Below are 24,455 nucleotides of genomic sequence, written 5' to 3' on the forward strand. Positions count from 1 at the left end.
TCAAATCAACTACTTATATTTGAAAATGCTTAAAAACATGTATTTTCGACTTAAAAAATATATTTTGTTTCGGCTTAAAAAATATGAATGTTTCAAGATTGTAACCATTTTTCCTGATTCCTGAACACCAAATCGTACAGAAAATTTATTTCCAGTTACAGTTTGTTACAGATCACCGAATTTCTAAAAAAAAAGTGGCTTCTTTTGTAGAAGTGAAGCGCCTACAAAGTTTTAGCCAAATAAAAAAACCCAGAAATTCAAATCTTATGAAACCGGCCGAGTCCCGCTTTTTCCTTAGGATCGGTAATTGAATCTTAGTCTATTTATACCAAGTTGGTTTCTTGAAACAAAAACAGAACATCCTAATGGCTCACCCTGAAATATCTCCTAGCCAAGAGGCTCATCTCTCGTTCCTCTGTATCTAGATAGCATCATCCATTTCCACGAGAGCGCGCTGTGGTGCCTGCCTATTTTCTCGACTCTATCTGTCTGGTAAACTGGATCACGTGTCACGGATCATTTAACGGCTTTGTTTTGCCTCTTGTGGCCCCATATCGGGTGGTGGGACTATCTGGTTTTTCGACATCAACTCCACACACATCTCCCCTCACACTGATATGATGGCACAGGGTACGGGTTTTCACAGAGTACAGCGCAACAGCCCCGCCGCAAACAGAAGAGGCAGAAAATGGGATTTTTCTGATGAAGTTCCGGGGCTCAGTCCGAAGTGGATAATGTCAGACTCTTTGCCGCGACCTGCAGCCCAAAGTCTCCCTGCTGATGGACTATGAAATATTGAGTTGACAAACCATTTCCCCGGCAGTGCACACGTGCATGCGGTTCCATGGATTTGACCGACCCAGGCCGGAGTACGGCAACGTGTGTCAGCCATGGTTCATCTGTCTACGCTGCGTTGAAAGAGTGGAATGGAATCAAAACAACAATTGCGTACCAAAAGGTTGAGAATTGGAAACCAGGGTGATACTGGTGGGATTTCAATTGATAATAAAATCTAGAATTCAAAATTTATGCTTGAAATCAAAAGGTTGATAATCTGCTTTTTTGTAAATCACTCAAAGGTGTGACTGACATTTTATTAAATTGTACAAAGCTTCTTTTACAACATAGCTACGATAACTTCAATCACAAACCTCCTTAAGCCTGCGGATAACCCAGGCTTTGCGGTCCATCCCGATAAACGGTTGGCCAGCCCCGGTAGACCTGGCAAGCATAAAATTTTCATATCTTATCCCCACACACTTTTCATTGCTCTCGGCCAAGCATTTTCCCCGCCGCCACCGCGTTGAGAGTGCTTATTTTTCTTTTAGTGGCTAACCAGATCACCAACGGCCGCAAACAGCAGCCAGCACATCCAGCAACCACTTCGGCCAAGAATTATGTCTCAATAAATATTTCCTCACCAGGAGGCAAAACAGACCTCCTCCAACATCTCTCCGGAAGATGACGACGACGGAAGAGTCTTTCGTTTTGTGCTCGATCTTGCTGCCGCGGGAAGGGATCGCCCATAATCGCGTATCTGGCCGTCGGAACGAGGGGTCTCACAAATCTACCGGTGGCCACACCGGCAGTTGGAACCCCGGTGTATCTTGCCCCTTGCTTCTACCGTGGCAATTTATTAGCGCTATCAAGTGAAAATCGTCCTGAGCGCAGCAATGTTGCAGTTTGCGAAGGGAGGAAAGTGGCCGATATAGTCCGGGAAAACCAAGCAAAATGTGGATGAATTCAACTAGTTAAAAGAAAAGAGCAAATTGAATTGTACTGACATGTTCCTTGAAAAAAATAATTTTTTTTTCTGAAAATGGAAAAGTAGACATTTGTTTCAATTGAAATTCCTTAAAAATAATTTTCTTGCCTTTTACATAACAAATTTTTTTTTCTCGATATTTCATCATCACCATTTTGGTCGTCTTCTTGGATCAATTATAATTATGATTTCCAAATCACTTTACAGCATCTAAAAAATAAAAGCAAAACCCAAAACAAGAAAACGATAACTTTATTTTTGTGATATGATTATCCAATGATCCGACTATCACCAGTTTTTTTTTCTCTAATACCTTCGGTGTATTCAAACAAACAATGGAAAATAAACATTTATTGAAAAGTAGTTCATCTATCTCCTTTCCGATTCTCAATATAAAAAAATTAAAATATCGTGATATTTACCGAAAAACGAAACTATTGGCACTACGCCCCCCGGGGCATGGCCTTCCTCTAACGTGGGATTTCTGCTCCAGCGCCTCTGACGAGACAGGAGAAACCGGGACCGACGTTTTACTTCACCATCCGATAGAAGCTCAGTGGATAAGGCGGGGATCGAACCCGCGTCTCATAGCATCATCGGGATCGGCAGCCGAAGCCGCTACCCATGCGCCACGAGACCCACAGTGATATTTACCGATTTCTCAAATTACAAACTTTTGTAAAATGTTTAAAGCTACCCTAACATTTGAAATGGCCTAAACACATTTATTCTCGGCCATATAAAATGAAACTATTAGTTCGAAAATTTTGAAAAATATTTTTATTTGATCATAACTAAAAATAAGAATTTACAATAATAACTGTTATGAGCAATTGTCTCAGATTTCGATTATTATTCGATTTTTATTTTGTATTTTTTAATCCGGCTGAAACTTTTTTGGTGCATTCGGTATGCCCAAAAAAGCCATTTTGCATCATTAGTTTGTCTACATGATTTCCATACAAATTTGGCAGCTGTCCATACAAAAATGATGCATGAAAATTCAAAAATCTGTTTATTTTGATGGGATTTTTTGATCGATTTGGTGTCTTCGGCAAAGTTGTAGGTATAGGCAGGTATAAACAGTAAAAACAATTGTGATTTATAATTTCCCTTTTTGTCACTATACCTTGATTTAAAAAAACACTATTTTTATTATTTTTTTTTTTACATAATTTAGGGGACACCAAATGCCAACTTTTCAGAAATTTCCAGGACGGGCAAAAAATCTTTGACCGAGTTATGAATTTTTGAACCAATACTGATTTCAAAAATCGAAATATTGGCCGCAAAAATTTTTCAACTTCATATTTCGATGTAAAATCGAATTTGCAATCAAAAAGTACTTTGGAACAATTCCATGTCAAATAGGGAATCGGTTGTACCCGACCCTCTCCGATTCCAATGAAACTTTGTAGACATGTTATCCTACGCTTATATAAGCCATTTTTTGTATATGGAGCCAGTTACACTCGATAATGACATTTGAGAATGGCGTAAGTTTTTTTTAAATATTTTTGTATTTCGTAATTTAAATATTGCTGAATCTCGAAGCCGTTGCATCATATCAAAAAGTGGTCAAAGACAAACTTCTAGGAAATTTGACGGGCTTTCCGAAAAAAATACACTGAAAGTAAAAAACACTCCACTTTTATGAGATTTTTTTATTTTAATGTTAAAAAGTCAAATTTGAGGGTGAGCCCCGATTTTTTTTCGTTCAAAATTTTTGTGAAAATAGCCTAAGATGTTACAAAAAGACTCACGAAAAATTCAGTATGGAGCAACGCACCTAAAAGAATACAAAAATCATTTACTGAAACTGTTTTTTTTTTCAAAAGTGCTCAAAACATCAAAATTTTTATAATCCGAACACGAGAGTCGATTCTCCAGACAATTTTACATAAAAGTCTCCATATTGACCATTGTCCTAAGTCCAATCCTTGTAAAGTTACAGTGGTTTTAAAAATAAAAATGTTGAAAAAATAGGTTTTTTGATGGTTTTTCGCGATTTGTATATGACAGACTTGATTTTTTAGTCTCTAAAATATTTTTATCGGAAAGCTCGTTAAATTTCCCATAAGTTTGCTTTTGACCACATTACAATTGGATGTATGGGCTTACAGATATAAGCTTATTTTATTGCTCATAACTGAAGACATCATTTTTTTTTCAGTGTAGTATAGTAACCTGGATAGTAAATAAGCTTATATCTGTAAGCCCATACATCCAATTGAAATGTGGTCAAAGGCAAACTTATGGGAAATCGGACGAGCTTTCCGATAAAAATATTTTCGAGACTGAAAAATCAAGTCTGTCATATAGAAATTGCGAAAAACCATCAAAAAACCTATTTTTTCAACATTTTTTTTTAAACCGCTGTAACTTCACAAGGATTGGACATAGGACAATGCACAGTGGTCCAGATCGCAAAATTAAGTGGAAAATGGATTTTCCGAAAAATGGTGACGTTTTGGAGCTTTGGTGTCTTCAGAAGAGTTGTTGCAACTGGAAAGGGGCAACTTTTGGTTTGGTTTAAAATTAGGGTGGTTCACGATTAGGGTGATTTTGAAAATCTAACTTTTCAGGATATTTTTGGGAATTTTTGTCTTCTATAAAGTTGATAGGCTTGCCAATCCAAGCAACTTTGTCGAAGACACCAAAATTTTATCTCGTAATCTACGCCTTCTATGACCAAATTTATAAAAGCATCTGAGCAAACCTTCAAAAATCAGTTTTTGAACGTGGCAATTCAGGGTTAACTTTTAGAGAAAAGTGATATTCGGAGCACTTTTAGAGCTCTACAAAACAAACATTTTCATTTTTGACATGTCAATTTGGACTTAAGGGTCAAAAGTTACAGCCATTTAAGGTAAAGATGCAAATTTAAAACTTAAATATCTCAAAATGGCGCAAGCCAAATTTTAAGCACTAGGTTGCATTTGAAAGAAGAGATCTAGCACTACAAACGCTGAAAAATCTCAGGGGTGTTTTTCTTTAAACTTGAGATATCTTCATTTGAAAAGTCTAATTTTCAAGGGAAAACCATATGGGACCATAACGAAATTCGAAATTGTCCAAATATATGTTTTCCATGTAATTTTGCCCGCTGAATCTGAATCTGCCCTCAGAATTGAGCCAAAATGTCAACAAATCGATTTTGGTCATATTTTGGGTTTCCATGTAAAATTATCATTTAAACCCAAAATATGACCAAAAATCGATTTGTTGACATTTTGGCTCAATTCTGAGGGCAGATTCAGATTCAGCGGGCAAAATTACATGGAAAACATATATTTGGACAATTTTCGAATTTCGTTAGGTGGTCCCATATGGTTTTCCCTTGAAAATTAGACTTTTCAAATGAAGATATCTCAAGTTTAAAGAAAAACACCCTGAGATTTTTTCAGCGTTTGTAGTGCTAGATCTCTTCTTTCAAATGCAACCTAGTGCTTAAAATTTGGCTTGCGCCATTTTGAGATATTTAAGTTTTAAATTTGCATCTTTACCTTAAAATGGCTGTAACTTTTGACCCTTAAGTCCAAATTGACATGTCAAAAATGAAAATGTTTGTTTTGTAGAGTTCTAAAAGTGCTCCGAATATCACTTTTCTAAAAGTTAACCCTGAATTGCCACGTTCAAAACTGATTTTGAAGGTTTGCTCAGATGCTTTTATAAATTTGGTCATAGAAGGCGTAGATTACGAGATAAAATTTTGGTGTCTTCGACAAAGTTGCTTGGATTGGCAAGCCCATCAACTTTTAGAAGACAAAAATTCCCAAAATATTCCTGAAAAGTTAGATTTTCAAAATCACCCTAATCGTGAACCACCCTAATTTTGAACCAAACCAAAAGTTGCCCCTTTCCATTTGCAACAACTCTTCTGAAGACACCAAAGCTCCAAAACGTCACCATTTTTCGGAAAATCCATTTTCCACTTAATTTTGCGATCTGGACCACTGTGCAATGGTCAATATGGAGACTTTTATGTAAAATTGTCTGGAGAATCGACTCTCGTATTCGGATTTTGAAAATTTTGATGTTTAGAGCACTTTAAAAAAACAGTTTCAGTAAATTATTTTTGTATTTTTTTAAGTGCGTTGCTCCATCCTGCATTTTTCGTGAGTCTTTTTGTAACATCTTAGGCTATTTTCACAAAAATTTTGAACGAAAAAAAATCGTGGGCTCACCCTCAATTTTTTTACCTTTAAACTTAAAAATCGAAAAATCTCTTAAAAGTGGAGTGTTTTTCTCTTTGACCACTTTTTGATACGATGCAACGGCTTCGAGATTCAGCAATATTTAAATAACGAAATACAAAAATATTTAAAACACTTACGCCCTTCTCAAATGTCATTATCGAATGTAACTGGCTCCATATACACAAAAATGGCTTATATAAGCGTAGGATAACATGTCTACAAAGTTTCATTGAAATCGGAGAAGGTCGAGAAAAAAGTACCTAAAAATTCCTGTTTTGGACTGGAATTGCTCTGTGGTGAAATTTTGATAAAGTGCATCGTTTTCAAATTATAGCAATTTTTAGCTTACTTTTTTGAAAAAAGTCGCAGTTATTCCTTTTTTATGTTTGCACACTTTTGAAAAACATATTTTAGAAAAGCTGAGAAAATTCTCTATATTTTGCTGAAATTAAAAATCAACAACATTATTTTACCATGTATTATTTTTTCAGTGTAGTCCTTATCCATACCTACAACATTGCCGAAGATACCAAATCGATCAAAAAAATTCTACAATAATATTCAATAAAATATGTTTTATGGGCTGCTGCCAAATTTGTATGGAAAATTATATGGACAAACTAATGATGCAATATGACTTCTTTAGGCCTACCAAAGGCATCAAAAAAGTTTCAGCCGGAAAAAATACGAAAAATTGTAATTGCAAAAACACCGATTTCGTAAAGAATTGCTCTCCTGGGAAGTCCTAAGCAAAACTTACAACTTTTCTCATAGAACCAAATCGATCTGAAAATCCGTTCTTAAGATATAGATTTTTGAATATTTTAAGAAGCTCTTCGTATGGACATTGGATAGTAGAGTGGTGTCTTCAAATTTTTTTAGTCATTCTAATGGACAACTGCCATCATGTGTGTACGAAATAATGATGCAATATTCTCCACAAAAAATACTTATTCTTGGGAGAATTGCCTGATTCATTCTTCTGAATTTTTGAAGCAATTTTGATGATACTTAAAAACAAATTTTCTTGTTTGGTTTTATCGCAGCAACTGTTTTTTGTATATTCCAATTTTTTAAGCAATATTTGTTAAAAAAATCATTATCTTTAACAAACTATACTGACATTAATTAAAATAGAGAAATCCAACAAAAATATAGAAATTATAAAAAATGTGTGAAACATCTCAAAAAAAAATCTCATGATTTAAAAAATACCAACGCTGCCAAATGAATTAGATCAACTTCTACAAAGCTCAAAATATGGCATTTTTGAGGGTTGTGACAGCCAAGGGAATGATGGAACGAGAGGAATCACAAATCCGCATAAACCTTTTCAAGATTGTTCAGGTGTAAACCGAAAACGCCATCAAAAATTAAAGAAGTAGAATAAGGCTTTTGACTGTTTATTCAAGTGTCGGTGTAAAAGACGCCGCTTTGTTTAATCATTTTCTGGCGTACAATCAATTTTGCAGTCCACAACCAGTCATTGAATTGGATTTTTTTTTCAAATTTTCTTTTCTTGATTTGTGTGCACCTACGTCAGGGGTGACCAAAGTATGGCCCGCGGGCCAAACGTGGCCCGCGAGGTGATTTTTTGTGGCCCGCGAACCCATTTTGAATGATCATGTAAGAAGGCCCGTTTGACTCTTGTAAAGCGGTTTTATACTTTTTCAAAATTAGAATTATAACATTTTTATGCTGATCTTTTTTTGTTTGTAAAAATAAGATTAATATTTTGATCCCCATTTCACGAAACAAATATTTTGTCCAATAACCATAATAATTCAAACAATTTCACAAGTTTCAATTTGAGTAATCTAGTTAATATCGTCAAAACTTTCATCTAACATTTTTGGAAACATTTATAATACGTTCGAATTAGACTTTGGTAGAAACCTGTGCTAATTGCAAAAAGTATTTGTTTCATTATTAACTCCTAAACTCTCAAGCTCGAGAAAAAGGGATAATTAGTATGGAAATTCCCCCTTTTTCTCGAGCTAGGGAGTTTAGGTGTTAATGAGAAGCCATAATGACCCTTTTCATGAAATTACCATCAAATTTACTTTGCACTCAGAAACCTTCCCTCGGGATTTAAACTCATGACAGGTGGATAACGAATCTAATTGACTACCATTTGATTCAGGCAGACAAAATGTTGAAATCGGACGAATAAGGCTGATGGAAATATTTTACAGAGCTTTTTATAATTGGATCGAAAAACTAGGAGCTAAACAAAAAAAAAACAAAAACTTCAAAATATCACGGAAATTTACGTGCAAATTGCTGCAGAAATCCATTAAAAATGCATTCCTCTGCGTTCAGAATCAATTTGATCATGGTCGGGTTTATTCAAAAATAAATTGAATTTTAGTTTGTTTTCGATGATTATGTGTTATTCGCCAAAATGTTTTTTTTTCGTCGAGAATACATTTTTTTTGAAAATAATGATTGAAATTCAACGTTACGGGAGCTTAACAAATTTTGTAACATTTTTTTAATTGAAATTACATGTCACAATTTTCGAAATAAAAAAAAATAATGAAAATATAAGTTGAAAGTTCGTACAATTTTGTTTAAACCTAAAACAATAAAATCAACATTACTGATAAAAAAGTGACATTTTGTCTTTTCTATTATTATTATTGTTTATTAACGAACGTGTTTTAAAAATAACAGAAATTTCAGAAAACATCAACGTATTTTTTTTTAAAGGCCTATTTTGTAAATTTGGCCCGCATGCTCATTTGAGCTTAAAAATTTGGCCCGGCTTTCAAAAACTTTGAGCACCCCTGACCTACGTCGAAGGCCAAGAATGTTTACTTTTTGATCTTTGGTCTGACAGCTTTATCATGGATTTTGGCCTGGTCTAGGCGAGGGATAGGAAACAGCACCTTCCTGTTGAAATGTATAGGAAAATGCGTGACAAGGAGGAGGGCGGGGGTCCTAGATCCTGAAATTCTCTGGACGTAATATTTGAACAATCCCAAAATTGTTTTTTTTTTTTTTTTCAATTTTCTATGCTCAACGTTTGTTTTCATGCTTGAATGCTATTTGCCGCCAAGATAAATGTCAAACTCCAAAACAGAATTTACATTCAAAAGGAACTTTCAAGAATTTTCGGAGAGTTTACTAAACAAGAAATGAGAATGTCAACAATTCGAAATTCATATTCCGTCTGGCGATACCTAGACAGCTGTTTACCTGTTTTGAATGTTAAAATACTCAAGTTTTTCTCCAAGCGTCCTAAATGTTTATATAAATCATTTCAAATATTACGCTTGCTTTAAAAAAATATATTTAAGAAAAAACCGAAAGAAATATTCCTTGCCTGCAAAAACAAATTAAAATGCTTTAAAAATTAACATATAATTTAAAACGATACTCTTTGTTGAAATTGTACAAAATTAATTTAAGATTGCAGATTGAAATCAAAACCAAACATAAATTCCAAAATATGTGTCCCGTATTATAAAACATTTAAAAACACATATTTTTTAATATATCAAGTCAGACTTTTCCAATGCTCTAAATTATAGCTTAAAATACAAATGTTAAAAATAAAATAAAAAAAAGCAATTAACTATTTGACAAATCGTTTTTTAAGACTATTTTGTATTTCTTAGCATATACTCAAAATAAAAAGCTGAAATGTTTTCAAATTGATTTTTTCTCAAACATTATAATCGTTTAAGTAGGTAAAAGGTAGAAATTGAAATAGAAAAAAATGTCTTATATCTGAGTAAGTTTTCCCGCGGTTGATGTTTAGTTAAAATTTTGCAATAAATACTCCAAAAGTTTAAAGGTAACACAATTCCAAAACGATACACCTCTAAGAACAGCACGAAAGAAAACACCAAATAGCACAACAAATTCTTGTTAAGGGGAAGCTGCAGGGGAAAAGAATTAAGCAAGCAATCTTTCTTCAACTGTTTTCTTTTTTTCGTTTTGTTTTCAAATTGCATCTTTTATTTGCAGTGGTTCTTTTGCCGAAATTGATTGGTATTTCTGTGTTTGATTTTATTTTTAATATTCGTGCAATTTGAATCTACTTCCTTCAAAAAACAATTTCGAGTTTTTTTTTCGCTGTAAGTACCACTGACTCCAAGCCACTGGAGAACCCCATCCGGTCGCAAGGATACGGCTGCCTGTGTTTTTCTATAAATAAAAGTAAACTGTTTTAAACTCCAATAACACTTAACGACCGTATCAGGGCAAACCGAGGAAAGCACCATAAAACACCGGAGGAAGTACCTCGGTACTGTGCTCCTGCGAAGAAACGGGTTGCCAGGGGCCACTTTCCCAGATGTGCTTTTCATTGCTCTCGAGCTTTTGAGCTGGCTGCCTCTGTTTGGCTAGAAGAAAGCTGGAACAAATCTCTTCGTACCTTTCTTTACATATTTTTTTTTTGTTGGTTCGGTGTGGTTTGCCTCTCCGTACTTAACCAAACAGAGCTGAGCTGTGGAGATTTTTAAGGGCAGCTAACCTCCTGTGGGTAAAGCTGGGATTCTGAGAGGTCAGGCGATTCACTTTCGGAAAATTGGTCATTTGCAAAATGAGTTGTTGCTGTTGTTACGAATATGGGGCTCATTATGGAGATGGGATGGACCAGGTGGGAGTCATATTAATAAATTACTATAATTTTTGTGGATTCAAAAAAAAATATATTTCATTTTTGATAGAACAAAATTAACTTAAAATTTATTTCGTCGAACATCTCACCTTTTACCAGTCTGGTTTGGGAAATTCCATCAACTGCCTCTAATGTCTGATGAAGCCAAGCGTGGAAACCCATCTTGCACATGCACCAAACCCAAACCCCCTTCAAAAACGATCTTCCCGGAGATGTTCTCGCGTAACGAAATAAAAAAAACCAACATCGACGCTGCAAATATCAAAGAGCAAAGCCCCTTTTGACGAGGGGCTGCTGCTGCTGGCATCTTAAGTCTGAACGAGATGCTGCAAGAGAGTGAGCGAGTCGGTTGCAGTTGTAGAAATATTGTACATTTGAAAATAATGTCTTCTCATGAATATTAATATCCGAGAGCGATGCAAGACAACAAAACGGCTGCTAAGCCCCCCCCCCAAAGACTCTGGCGGTGAAAGGTGCAAAAAAGCAGTTTTACTAAAGTTTTATGTAGCTCGTCTCCAGGATTTCCAGCGATAACCTGGCGAAAAGTATCAGTTTCCATTGATGCTTTTGTAGGGAAAGAATTTCCAACCAAATTGACGAAAAACATTGCTGACTTGAACGGGATTATATTTTCATCAAATTTTTTTTGAGTGCAATTTTTTCCAAATTTATTGAAAATACTTTGAAATTATTTGTTAAAAGGAGTTTGAAAGAGATGAAGAATGGCAATATTTTCAGTAAACCCCAATAAAAAAAAGTTTTGAAAACATCTGTGGACTTTCCACGCTGTAACGAACCCCTTATCTTGAAATTAAAGTTAATTTTTACTATTTTTAAATTATCAATTATCGTAAATTCAGAGCTTTCCCAGAACCGTTTACTGCACACCACCTGGAGACAATCTCCAGGTGTTTACGAACAAACTGTTTAGCGCAGCCAACCAAGCTAGATTGAAAGTAGTGGAAATCTCCAATTCCACGATATCCGCAAACCTTCTCCGGGTGCCAGCGGGCCCCGTCCATAAATTGACCTCCCCGTCGAAATCCGCTTAATTTCCTTTCCAATTTTCATTAACTAAATCTCCGTTTCCAGTATATCTTGGCTTGCCCGAACCTAACCAAACTACACCCAAGCCAGATAGTTTTCCGAAATCTCCCAGCCCTCACAAGGTTTACGTTGTTGTTGTTCGGAAAGGGATGGGAAAACCGACAGCTGATCCCAATTAAATGATAACGAAACTCATCCGTGCGAAATGGGATGATTTCTGGATGACACTTTGCTCGGAAAACCGATTTTTCTAAATATAGTCCTAATGAGAGCCTTTTGGCGGTCGGTTTTTGGTGAAACCTCGGTGCACCTTTTCACCACCCCGCTGGAGCTTTATTTTGCATGTTTGTGCGGACCAGAAGCTAATGCGTTATTAATTTATCGCTTGAGATGAGCTCCTAATTGGATATGAGTTCTTCGGACTCGACCACCGCAGGAAGACGACTCGAGTTTGTGGCGTGGAATTTGTGACCATTTTCTGTAATGGTTTGCCACTTTTTACGGTTGAGAAATGTTCATGTGGGATTTCTCGGAAAATTTGCAATTTGATGCCGGTAATTTATCAAAATTGTCAAAATTGTCAAAATTGTCAAAATTGTCAAAATTGTCAAAATTGTCAAAATTGTCAAAATTGTCAAAATTGTCAAAATTGTCAAAATTGTCAAAATTGTCAAAATTGTCAAAATTGTCAAAATTGTCAAAATTGTCAAAATTGTCAAAATTGTCAAAATTGTCAAAATTGTCAAAATTGTCAAAATTGTCAAAATTGTCAAAATTGTCAAAATTGTCAAAATTGTCAAAATTGTCAAAATTGTCAAAATTGTCAAAATTGTCAAAATTGTCAAAATTGTCAAAATTGTCAAAATTGTCAAAATTGTCAAAATTGTCAAAATTGTCAAAATTGTCAAAATTGTCAAAATTGTCAAAATTGTCAAAATTGTCAAAATTGTCAAAATTGTCAAAATTGTCAAAATTGTCAAAATTGTCAAAATTGTCAAAATTGTCAAAATTGTCAAAATTGTCAAAATTGTCAAAATTGTCAAAATTGTCAAAATTGTCAAAATTGTCAAAATTGTCAAAATTGTCAAAATTGTCAAAATTGTCAAAATTGTCAACATTGTCAAAATTGTCAAAATTGTCAAAATTGTCAAAATTGTCAAAATTGTCAAAATTGTCAAAATTTTCAAAATTGTCAAAATTGTCAAAATTGTCAAAATTGTCAAAATTGTCAAAATTGTCAAAATTGTCAAAATTGTCAAAATTGTCAAAATTGTCAAAATTGTCAAAATTGTCAAAATTGTCAAAATTGTCAAAATTGTCAAAATTGTCAAAATTGTCAAAATTGTCAAAATTGTCAAAATTGTCAAAATTGTCAAAATTGTCAAAATTGTCAAAATTGTCAAAATTGTCAAAATTGTCAAAATTGTCAAAATTGTCAAAATTGTCAAAATTGTCAAAATTGTCAAAATTGTCAAAATTGTCAAAATTGTCAAAATTGTCAAAATTGTCAAAATTGTCAAAATTGTCAAAATTGTCAAAATTGTCAAAATTGTCAAAATTGTCAAAATTGTCAAAATTGTCAAAATTGTCAAAATTTTCAAAATTGTCAAAATTGTCAAAATTGTCAAAATTGTCAAAATTGTCAAAATTGTCAAAATTGTCAAAATTGTCAAAATTGTCAAAATTGTCAAAATTGTCAAAATTGTCAAAATTGTCAAAATTGTCAAAATTGTCAAAATTGTCAAAATTGTCAAAATTGTCAAAATTGTCAAAATTGTCAAAATTGTCAAAATTGTCAAAATTGTCAAAATTGTCAAAATTGTCAAAATTGTCAAAATTGTCAAAATTGTCAAAATTGTCAAAATTGTCAAAATTGTCAAAATTGTCAAAATTGTCAAAATTGTCAAAATTGTCAAAATTGTCAAAATTGTCAAAATTGTCAAAATTGTCAAAATTGTCAAAATTGTCAAAATTGTCAAAATTGTCAAAATTGTCAAAATTGTCAAAATTGTCAAAATTGTCAAAATTGTCAAAATTGTCAAAATTGTCAAAATTGTCAAAATTGTCAAAATTGTCAAAATTGTCAAAATTGTCAAAATTGTCAAAATTGTCAAAATTGTCAAAATTGTCAAAATTGTCAAAATTGTCAAAATTGTCAAAATTGTCAAAATTGTCAAAATTGTCAAAATTGTCAAAATTGTCAAAATTGTCAAAATTGTCAAAATTGTCAAAATTGTCAAAATTGTCAAAATTGTCAAAATTGTCAAAATTGTCAAAATTGTCAAAATTGTCAAAATTGTCAAAATTGTCAAAATTGTCAAAATTGTCAAAATTGTCAAAATTGTCAAAATTGTCAAAATTGTCAAAATTGTCAAAATTGTCAAAATTGTCAAAATTGTCAAAATTGTCAAAATTGTCAAAATTGTCAAAATTGTCAAAATTGTCAAAATTGTCAAAATTGTCAAAATTGTTAAAATTGTCAAAATTGTCAAAATTGTCAAAATTGTCAAAATTGTCAAAATTGTCAAAATTGTCAAAATTGTCAAAATTGTCAAAATTGTCAAAATTGTCAAAATTGTCAAACTTGTCAAAATTGCCAAACTTGTCAAAATTGTCAAAATTGTCAAAATTGTCAAAATTGTCAAAATTGTCAAAATTGTCAAAATTGTCAAAATTGTCAAAATTGTCAAAATTGTCAAAATTGTCAAAATTGTCAAAATTGTCAAAATTGACAAAATTGTCGAAATTGTCAAAATTGTCAAAATTGTCAAAATTGTCAAAATTGTCAAAATTGTCAAAATTGTCAAAATTGACAAAATTGTCAAGATTGTCAAAATTGTCAAAATTGACAAAATTGACAAAATTGTCAAAATTGTCAAAATTGTCAAAATTGTCAAAATTGTCAAAATTGTCAAAATTGTCAAAATTGTCAAAATTGTCAAAATTGTCAAAATTGTCAAAATTGTCAAAATTGTCAAAATTGTCAAAATTGTCAAAATTGTCAAAATTGTCAAAATTGTCAAAATTGTCAAAATTGTCAAAATTGTCAAAATTGTCAAAATTGTCAAAATTGTCAAAATTGTCAAAATTGTCAAAATTGTCAAAATTGTCAAAATTGTCAAAATTGTCATCAATTGTCAAAATTGTCAAATTTGAGAAATTTGAGAAATATGAAAAACATGAAAAACTTGAGAAATTTGAAAACATGAAAAACTTGAGAAATTTGAAAACTTGAGAAATTTGAGAAATTTGAAAAATTTGAGAAATTTGAGAAATTTGAGAAATTTGAGAAATTTGAGAAATTTGAGAAATTTGAGAAATTTGAGAAATTTGAAAATTTTTAAAAGTTTGAGAAATTTGAGAAATTTGAGAAATTTGAGAAATTTAAGAAATTTGAGAAATTTGAGAAATTTGAGAAATTTGAGAAATTTGAGAAATTTGAGAAATTTGAGAAATTTGAGAAATTTGAGAAATTTGAGAAATTTGAGAAATTTGAGAAATTTGAGAAATTTGAGAAATTTGAGAAATTTGAGAAATTTGAGAAATTTGAGAAATTTGAGAAATTTGAGAAACTTTAGAAATTACAAAATTGAGAAAATTGAGAAATTTGACACTTCTTATATTTTAAGATGCTTTTGTGTAAAATCCATGTCAACATTTCGATGCTTCTGTTCTTTCTTGTAGTAAGTAAGTTCTCTCTAGGTTGTTAAAATTCGCCATCAGCAACACTTTTGCCATTCTTATCAGCATAAAGCACATCTATCTCGCACCAATGGGCATTTCTGTCTCAAGTACAAAACTGTGTCAACGCAGTCCAACGACTTCGAACACAACAAAAACGATACCCATCATTGTCCTCTTTTGTGAGCTTTTCAACCAGCACAAGTACTCTCGTCAGCGTATGCAAACGTCTGACAGAAGAGGCCAATCAAACAGAAACAGAAACAACAACAACAAAGTGTGAATAATAGGACATAACCGCTTTCGAACGTCCTTTCCCGCACCTTTACTGTCACTCGAAAAGAATGACACCCACACTGCACTGGACAAAAGGGACAAAAGGGTATTTGAAATACCTCAGGAAAACTTTCGAAAAGGGACAAAGAAACAATACGCAGGTGTTGATGTGTCAGTGGAAACAAAAGGCGAACAATAGCATCCCACAGTGGGCACATCTTTGGTTATTTCGAGTGATATTGAAAAAAATATACTTTCCGCTACGGAAACACCTGCAGTTTTATTCACCTGCACCCGTAGTTACTCATCTAAAAAATGACACCTCTTCCCTGGATTTCCTTGGGTGCAGCAGCAGCAAACTGAGCCTTTGTGAGCGCAGATAAAATACACCGCATGGTGATAACAACATCCCGCCAAAATGAATCTGTCACACTGGCAAGCAACGAGGGCTGTCACTTTTGTGCCCTAGCTAGCCAACTTGGGATGCACAACAAGAAAAGAATATTGCATACTCTCGGGCGCGTCCCGCCTCTGTCTGAAGCTGATGCCAATCCTGCCGGTGGGGCCGGTGGCTGTGTACGAGTCCTTCAAAAGGGGTAGAGAGGGTGAAGAATCGCTGTTTTTGTCAATTTCAATTTTGACACAGTTTTAGTCGTGTCATCCGTTGCCGGATTTTGTGCTAACAAATGACAACCAAAGTTACATTAGCTGTCAAGCTGTCATTTTTATATTCATTTTCAGAACATCTGTCAAAAAGGTTCATCCCACCCCACATCGACCAAACCCCAAGAGTGAGTAAACAACAACGGCGACAGCAGCTTTTTCTTCGGAACCTGCAACAATCACACAACGAAAACAAAAAAGAAAAAGCTTCACAATAACAAACAAAAAAAAATGCTAAAACTTCAAACGACGTGTTCACAACGGATACATAGGACCAGCTAAATAGGTGTTGGGAAAGCACAACAATGAGGACAAGGAGCGCCTTCAGCCACGGCCCCAGGAGTGACACTTTTGTGCAAGAAAGGGCCTGGTTTTTTTTTGTCTCGGAATTGCATGCAACGCCCCGAAAGCCACCACCCACGCTGCCTGAGGAGGATGCACAAGTGACGCGATCCTTTGTGTAACCACCTTTTACAAGCAGGTGATGAACGGGGATTGATGTCAACGAGTTGATTAGGATACCTGATGAACAGGCTTTGAACAGGACAGCAGAAGAGAAAAAAAAACAGATTTACATATTTTGATTTTGAAAAAGGGCCAATAAACCAAAACATGGTGTTTTGGACATAAAAAAACTACACGTATTTACTTTACATTTAAATTAATAAATTAAGAAAATCTTCGAACAGATTGACAGTATCCTGCCATTCAATATCAGAAAATATGAGGAAACTTTCATTATGATAACATCATGATTATTTAACAATAATCATTATAACACTCACCAATCGTCGTTGATAGTCATATGCCTCTCATAATCTGGAATGGTAAGAAGGAAAAAAGATTAGTGTTATTACTGTTGCAATTATCTACAAAATCGGCTGATGTCATGAGGGCCAAACATTCAATATTACGCCCTTTTAAAATGTTAGTCTTCGTTAAAAATTTTAAAAGTATTTTTTTCGAAATGATCGGAAAATTTCACGAATGTTTCATATTTTAACATTGAAAATCGGACTATTAGTTGCTGAGATATCGACATTAGAAAATGGTGTGTTGTTTGGGTGGGACTTAGAAAACATCAATTTTCCTGTTTTTCAACCTTTGCATGGCAATATCTCAGCAACTAAGGGTCGTATCAACAAAATTCAAAAATGCAAAATATAGAGAATTTTCTCAGCTTTTCAAAAATATTTTTTTCAAAAGTGGGCAAACATGTGCACTAATTTTAAAAAATGAAAAACGTCGACTATTTTCAAAAAAGTCACCTAAAAATGGATTTAACCTGAAAACGGTGCACTTTATCAAAATTTTACCAAAGTACTTTTTGATTGCAAATTTGATATTACATCGAAAAATGAAGTTGGAAAATTTTTGCGACCAATTTTTCGATTTTTTGAAAAAATCAGTACTGATTCAAAGATTCATAACTCGCTCAAAGATTTTTTGCACAACCTGGAAATTTCTGAAAAGTTGGCATTTGATGTCCTCTAAAACATATCAAAAAATAAAAAAAAATAAAAAAAGTATTTTTTGCAAATCAAGTTTTAGTGACAAAAAGTTAAATAAAAATCAACAGTTTTTTTTTTGCCGTGCATCATTTTTTTTCAGTGTAGTCCATATCCATACCTACAACTTTGCCGAAGACACCAAATCGATGAAAAAATTCCTTCAAAAGTTACAGATTTTTGAATTTTCATACATCATTTTTGTATGGCCAGCTGCCAAATTTGTATGGAAAATTATATGGACAAACTAATGATGCAAAATGGCTTCTTTGGGCATACCGAAGGCACCGAAAAAGTTTCAGTCGGATTAAAAAATACAAAAAATAAAATTTAAGAAAAAAGACCGATTTCGTAGAGAATCGCTCAATATTGAAAAACTGAAATTTTGAGTTTTTTTTTTCAAAAATACGTAAATACGTAAAATTTTACTGTAGTTTCAAAACAATTGTATGACATTCGATATGTATGACAAAAACACGATCATTTGATACCCATATTGCAATAACAAATATGTTGAGGTTTTTTTTTGAGGCATACGATTATAGGACGATCTTTCTGAAAAAATATACTGAAAAAAACACGCCCTTTCTAAAAGATTTTATTATTATTAAGTTTAAAAGTAAAATTTGAAGTTGATGTCACGATTGCTGTCAAAAGCAAACATATAGGAAATTATAAAGCTATACTCTTTAAACATTTTCGCGATTTTTAAACCGCTGTATCTTCACAAAGATTGAGCTTAGGACAATGATCAAAGAAGAGACTTTTAAGTGCTATCGATTTTTTTACCTTTAGACCACTTTAAATAAAACAATTTTATTATAGGATAAATCAATTTTCTTAGGTGTGTCACCTTGTGTGTCACACATCAAATTAAGAGCGAAAAACCAAACGTCATATCACATTCAAATTTAACTTTTAAACTTAGTAATCAAACAATCTTAAAGAAGTGGCGTATTTTTTTCTTTCAGTGTTTTTTTTTCAGTAAGATCGTCAAATTTCCTACAATATTGTTTTCCAAAGAGTTGGGAAAATTCTGTACAATTATCATCTTTGGGCTTTAAAATCGGACGTATAGTTGTCAAAATAAAGCATTGCAAGGAATAAATAATTCAAATATTGAAATTTGTTTACTGTTTTCTAAAAAGCTTATTTTTAAGCGGCGATATCTCATTAACTATTTGTCCGATATTCATTGTTGAAATATGAAATCTCTGTAAAATATTCGATTCTTTCGAAAACAAATATTTTGAAATTATCACAGAGCCTATGGGATTTTTGCTATATGGGAGGCATTGGCTTAAGTCGTATGAAAATCATGCAAACATCAAAAAATTATAGCGTATTAGAATCGGGATGATGACAGCTATCCATTAAAATACATTTCATGAAAATTTTCACAGAAATACGTATTTTTCCTGTATTTTGAAAATGCAATGTTTCTCAAAAATACTCCAAATTATTGTTATTGCAATATGGATATCAAATGATTGGAAATTTTTCATACATTTCAAATGTAAAATCATTTCTTTAAACACTTACAAAAATTCACAAAACTACATATTTTCGAAAAAAAAATACTCAAAATTTCAGGTTTTACAATATGGGTATCAAATGGTTGAGATTTTTTTATACATTTCGAATGTAATAACAGCATATTTTGAAAACACTCCAAAAAAAATACTCAAAATTTCAGTTTTTACAGTATGGGTATCAAACGAACGGGATTTTTCAAACATTTCGATTGTTATCAACATTTTTTTGAAAATACTCAAAATTTTCACAAAACTACTTACAAATGTATGAAAACCATATAGCAAAAACTGAAATTTTGAGTTTTTTCTTCGAAAATAGGTGGTTTTAATAAAAAATTTGAGTATAATATTTTTTAAATAACTTTTGAAATGTATGAAAAAATCCTGATCGTTTGATACCCATATTGTAAATACTGAAATTTTGAGTATTTTTTTCGAAAATACGTTATTTGTGAAAATTTTGAGCATTTTCAAAAGATGTTGTTATTACATTCGAAATGTATGAAAAAATCCCGATCGTTTGCTACTCACATTACGAAAACGGAAATTTTGAGTATTTTTTTCGAAAATAAATAGCTTGTGAAAATTTTGAGTTTTTAAAAAAAATGTTGATATTACATTCGAAATGTGTGAAAAAATCCTGATCGTTTGATACCCATATTGTAAAAACTGAAATTTTGAGTATTTTTTTCAAAAATACTTAGTTTTGTGAATTTATTCAGCGTTTTCAAAATATGTTGTTATTAAATTCGAAATGTATGAAAAAAACCTGATCATTTGATACCCATGTTATAAAATTTGAAATTTTGAGTATTTTTCGAAAATATGTAGTTTTGTGAATATTTTGAGTATTTAAAAAAAAAATGATTTTATATTCGAAATGTATGCAAAAATTCCAATCATGGGTATTTTGCAATAACAATAATTTTGAGTATTTTTTCGAGAAACATTGCATTTTCAAAATACAGGAAAAATACGTATTTTTACGCTGACATCATCCCGATTCCAAAACGCTATAATTGTTTATGTTTGCATGATTTTTCATACGATTATAGCCAATGTCTCCCATATAGCCAAAATCCCATAAGCTCTGTGCCTCGGTTATGCACGCCTCGGTTTTGCATCCCCCATATGCGGTTCTAAACCGAGGCATGTCTGTAGTTGCCAGGATATGTCAGTTAAAAAATCTTGAATCTTGAATTTAAAGGAATTAAGAACATGGGCACTACTTTGAAAAATCTTTGAAACCAGGAATTAACCTACCGGAATTCAAACTCTATCCAAAAACTGCTCGGTTGCCAAGCATTCATTGCCTTAAAATCACTTAAAGTTTAAAATTATTTTTTTCAGTTCCAGTTCGTGACATAAATATTTAAAAAAAAAATTGAATGAATAAAAGTTTAGATACCAAAACATGATTAAAACATCAAATGTTATTAATGTTTATATTGTTCAACTAAAACGAAATTTTTCACAAATCAAGCAACAGTCTAGACTCGGTTATCCAAAGCTTCGATTATCTGAAGGTTTATATGGGACTTCAAATAATCGAATCACGAACAAAAAAATGTTTTTTTTTATTTTCTAACTTTTAACATTCAATTGAAGTTCAGCGACCTCATTACAGTCAAATATAAATCATCACCGCCATTTTGGATTTAAAAATTCTAAATCACTTTAGCATAGTTTGGGAGTTGAGCTCGATAATCAAACATAAATTAACAACGAATATTTTTATTGTACTTCGATTATCCGCAAATTAAGTAGAAACAAGCTGTAACAGATTTTCCTCCAGTTCCCAGCTGGTCAGTCCATGAAAAAAAAATAAGTTACCTTCCATACCAAATGCTACCCTTCACAATGGAGAAATCCCAAACATTTGTTTCCATCTTGTGTATGTCTTCAATTATTACTTTCAACTTGTGTTGCCATTTTTCATCATTTTCATTCAAAGGGAAAGCTTCCATCCTGTGGCAGTTCAGCCACAACCACAGCAGGCAGGCCCAGCACGTGCACCACCATAACAACTCTCAGTGTGTTTGTGTCTCCCCATTTGAGCCAAAAGGATGCGCAAGTGGATCCTATGAATAGTTGAAATCCAAGTCACACATAATGGCACTTGGTTTTTCTCTCGCGTTCACTTCGTTTCCTTAATTTTCCTCCCCCCCTCTCGTCTCTCTCTCTCTCTCTCTCTTTCTCATTCTAAAAGATTGTATTTTCACACACACACACACACTCGCAACGAAAACGAAACGAAACTGTTTGTTTCTCTGATTCGGAAAGCAGAGCGTCGACAAAAGGGAAAACACACAGAATGAATGCATGCATGTGTGGGTGATTGTGTGGCGCTATTGTTCCACAGATCCAGATGATAAACGGGGGGTGTGGTACTCCATTGCATTCGTCTTAAGGGGGGGGGGGGAGCCAGAACTGGACAAAGTTCACACTCTCGGAGATTATATTCGGTCTGGTTTATGTGCAGGCGGAACACACTGAGTCAGTTTTCCATTTTACTTTTTTTTCCTTTTTGTTGTTGCTGGCATTGTTTTTGTTTTATTCTGTTTTTGTTCCCGAAAATGTGTGCGAGTGTGAGGATGGAATGTCTTTTCTCTCCTCGAGTGAATTGTGTTTTATTGTGGTTTATTGTTTTTGTTTGTTGCATTGAGAGTGAGTGTGTGTGTGTACAGCAGCATATTATTTGCCACTGAGTGGAGAACACAAGGAGTGACAAAAAGGTGAAACAGGAAAATGACACACAATTTAAGGCTCTTGCTGAGAGCGGTAAAGGATGCTACTTAAAATTTATAGTGCCGAATTGAATCAGTTTTGATGTTGTGCACAACACACTTAGGAAGTTGGCACTTTCTCTCGTAGTAAGTAGTTGAAGTGCAGTGAAACTTCGTACTGTCTGTAAACAATCTAATGATTTACAGGAAATTTATTTTTATAGACAGCCGAAAAATTATCGAAATACCACAAAACAGCTTAAAGATTGTTTTGGCAAAATAAACAAAATGATTGAACATAACAATTCATTTAAAAGTTTTTAACAATTTGGAGTTTTAAGTAACTGCAAGATTAAATTATTTATATGGTTTTTTAAAGAAAAACAAGTTTTCTCAATAATCATATTTTAGAACATCTTTTACTTACAGATGAAAAAAATTAGCCCTGAAATCTTATTTCCAACGTGATGCCAACCAAACCAACAAAATAAAAGTTTATAAGTTGAACTTATTTACATATGTCATTGAAAAAAGCTTTCGTACTTTGCTATTGCAATATTTTGAGAACAACAAGATATGATGTGGGTCTCGTGGCGCAGGGGTAGCGGCTTCGGCTGCCGATCCCGATGATGCTATGAGACGCGGGTTCGATTCCCGCCTTATCCACTGAGCTTCTATCGGATGGTGAAGTAAAACGTCGGTCCCGTTTTCTCCTGTCTCGTCAGAGGCGCTGGAGCAGAAATCCCACGTTAGAGGAAGGCCATGCCCCGGGGGGCGTAGTGCCAATAGTTTCGTTTTTTTAAGATATGAAAATAATACAGAAAATAAATTTACAATGATTACGAGAAGTTTTTTAAATAAAATAGAACTGATAACCATTTATAATAATTTAAAGAATATTATTATTCGTTTGTCAAAAAGTCAAAAACAAATCAAACTTAAAAGTTCAGCTTCAACAACAAATTTTAATATTATGCCAAATTATTGAACAATATTTTGATTTTTTTAAATTGCCATCTACAAGTTTGAAAAAACTGCTTCGCCAATGAAATTGTTTTTGTAACAAATTATAATTGCGATATTAAGCAATATAGGGGAAATATACCCATTTTAATCACACTAAGCCGTTTGACCAATTCTCATCACTTTTGCCGTTTTCCGCTATTAAATCAACATTTTCAGATGTATCAACAATGGAGAGTTGCTTGCTCACTTTTATTTGAGCTATTTATTACTTTAGAACAGTCAAAAACATTTTATGAAAGCTGTAATTCATGATCAAAGTGCTGATACGCCGATAATAGAAATAGGCTGAGAAAGGGTATAGTTCCCCTATGTTGCACAGTTTTTGTCTACAAATATTTAAATATTCTGGAATTTCTTTATTTTATCGGTATTTTTACTTCGTAAATGCATTCCGTATGTCTAGAAAAGTCATTTTGCAATGCTTGTTTTTTTCATACAGGAATTCTCTATACAATGTTACGGGCTGGTCGTACAAAATGTGAATCAAAAATCTAAAATCTAAAGTTATAATTTCCTAATCAATTAAGAGTCTTCAGAAAAGTTGTAAAAAATTATACACGTAAAAATCCCATTTTCACATACACGCATTTTAGCCAAACGCATTTATTTTAAATTTTCGACATGTTTTGATAGGTTTTGTGACCAAAAAAAGGCATCTTTACAGTAGAGTTTGGGATGGAAAAATCAGGTGCCGAGGTTTTGATTTTTTGAAAATATAATGATTTTTCAAAGTATCACCAAAAAATGTATTTTGCAGTATTCAGCAATTAAAAATATTTCCTGACGAAAGAGTTTTCTTTTAATGACTAAATTAACTAGATTATTGTTTTTCTCAGTTAACCTTAATGTTCTTAATTTTCAGCTGAAGAAATCGCGGAAACTAATAGTTCCATTTTTAATAAAACATAAACATTACAATAAAAAATGAAATTTCTGCTCTTTTCAATAAAGTTTTAATGTTAGGTCAAACATGATTTTGAAAATTTAGAATTTTTGTATGAGACAAACATATTCTATTGTATTAGATTAGATTAGATAGAGATGAAAAAATTTATATGAAAAAAAATATTTTTAATTATTTTCTTGAAATTTGAAAAAAATAAACAAAAAGTTTTGAGATATCGTCAGTTGAAAAATTATAGCCATTAAAGTGATTCTAGCTTTTGGAATATATTTTTTTAAAGGTGCTTTTACATCAGGAAATACTATTAAATTTCCAAAAACTGCACATGTTTTGATAATTTTAACCTGAAATATCAATTCCTTGAAAACGGTGCAGCTTTTGAAAAAAAACAGTCATTTGACTGAAACGTTGTGATGGATTTCTCTATCACCAACGAAACCATATTGTGACAATGGTTCACCCAAATAAATCTCCATACAATTTTGGCAGCTGTTT

The 24,455-nt window shown here is 32.8% G+C and overlaps 1 protein-coding gene across 1 annotated transcript in view; it reads right to left on the bottom strand.

Annotated features, from left to right (window-relative positions):
• LOC6047553 overlaps positions 1-24,455 on the bottom strand; it is an 83,471-nt gene that overhangs the window by 32,064 nt on the left and 26,952 nt on the right. Inside the window, exon 2 of the mRNA XM_038266387.1 lies at positions 17,047-17,080. The gene's annotated coding sequence lies outside the window, so the exon portion shown is untranslated. The remainder of the gene's footprint in view (positions 1-17,046; positions 17,081-24,455) is intronic.

The sequence above is a fragment of the Culex quinquefasciatus genome, chromosome 3 (assembly GCF_015732765.1).
Source record: "Culex quinquefasciatus strain JHB chromosome 3, VPISU_Cqui_1.0_pri_paternal, whole genome shotgun sequence".
Lineage (NCBI taxonomy): Eukaryota > Metazoa > Arthropoda > Insecta > Diptera > Culicidae > Culex > Culex quinquefasciatus.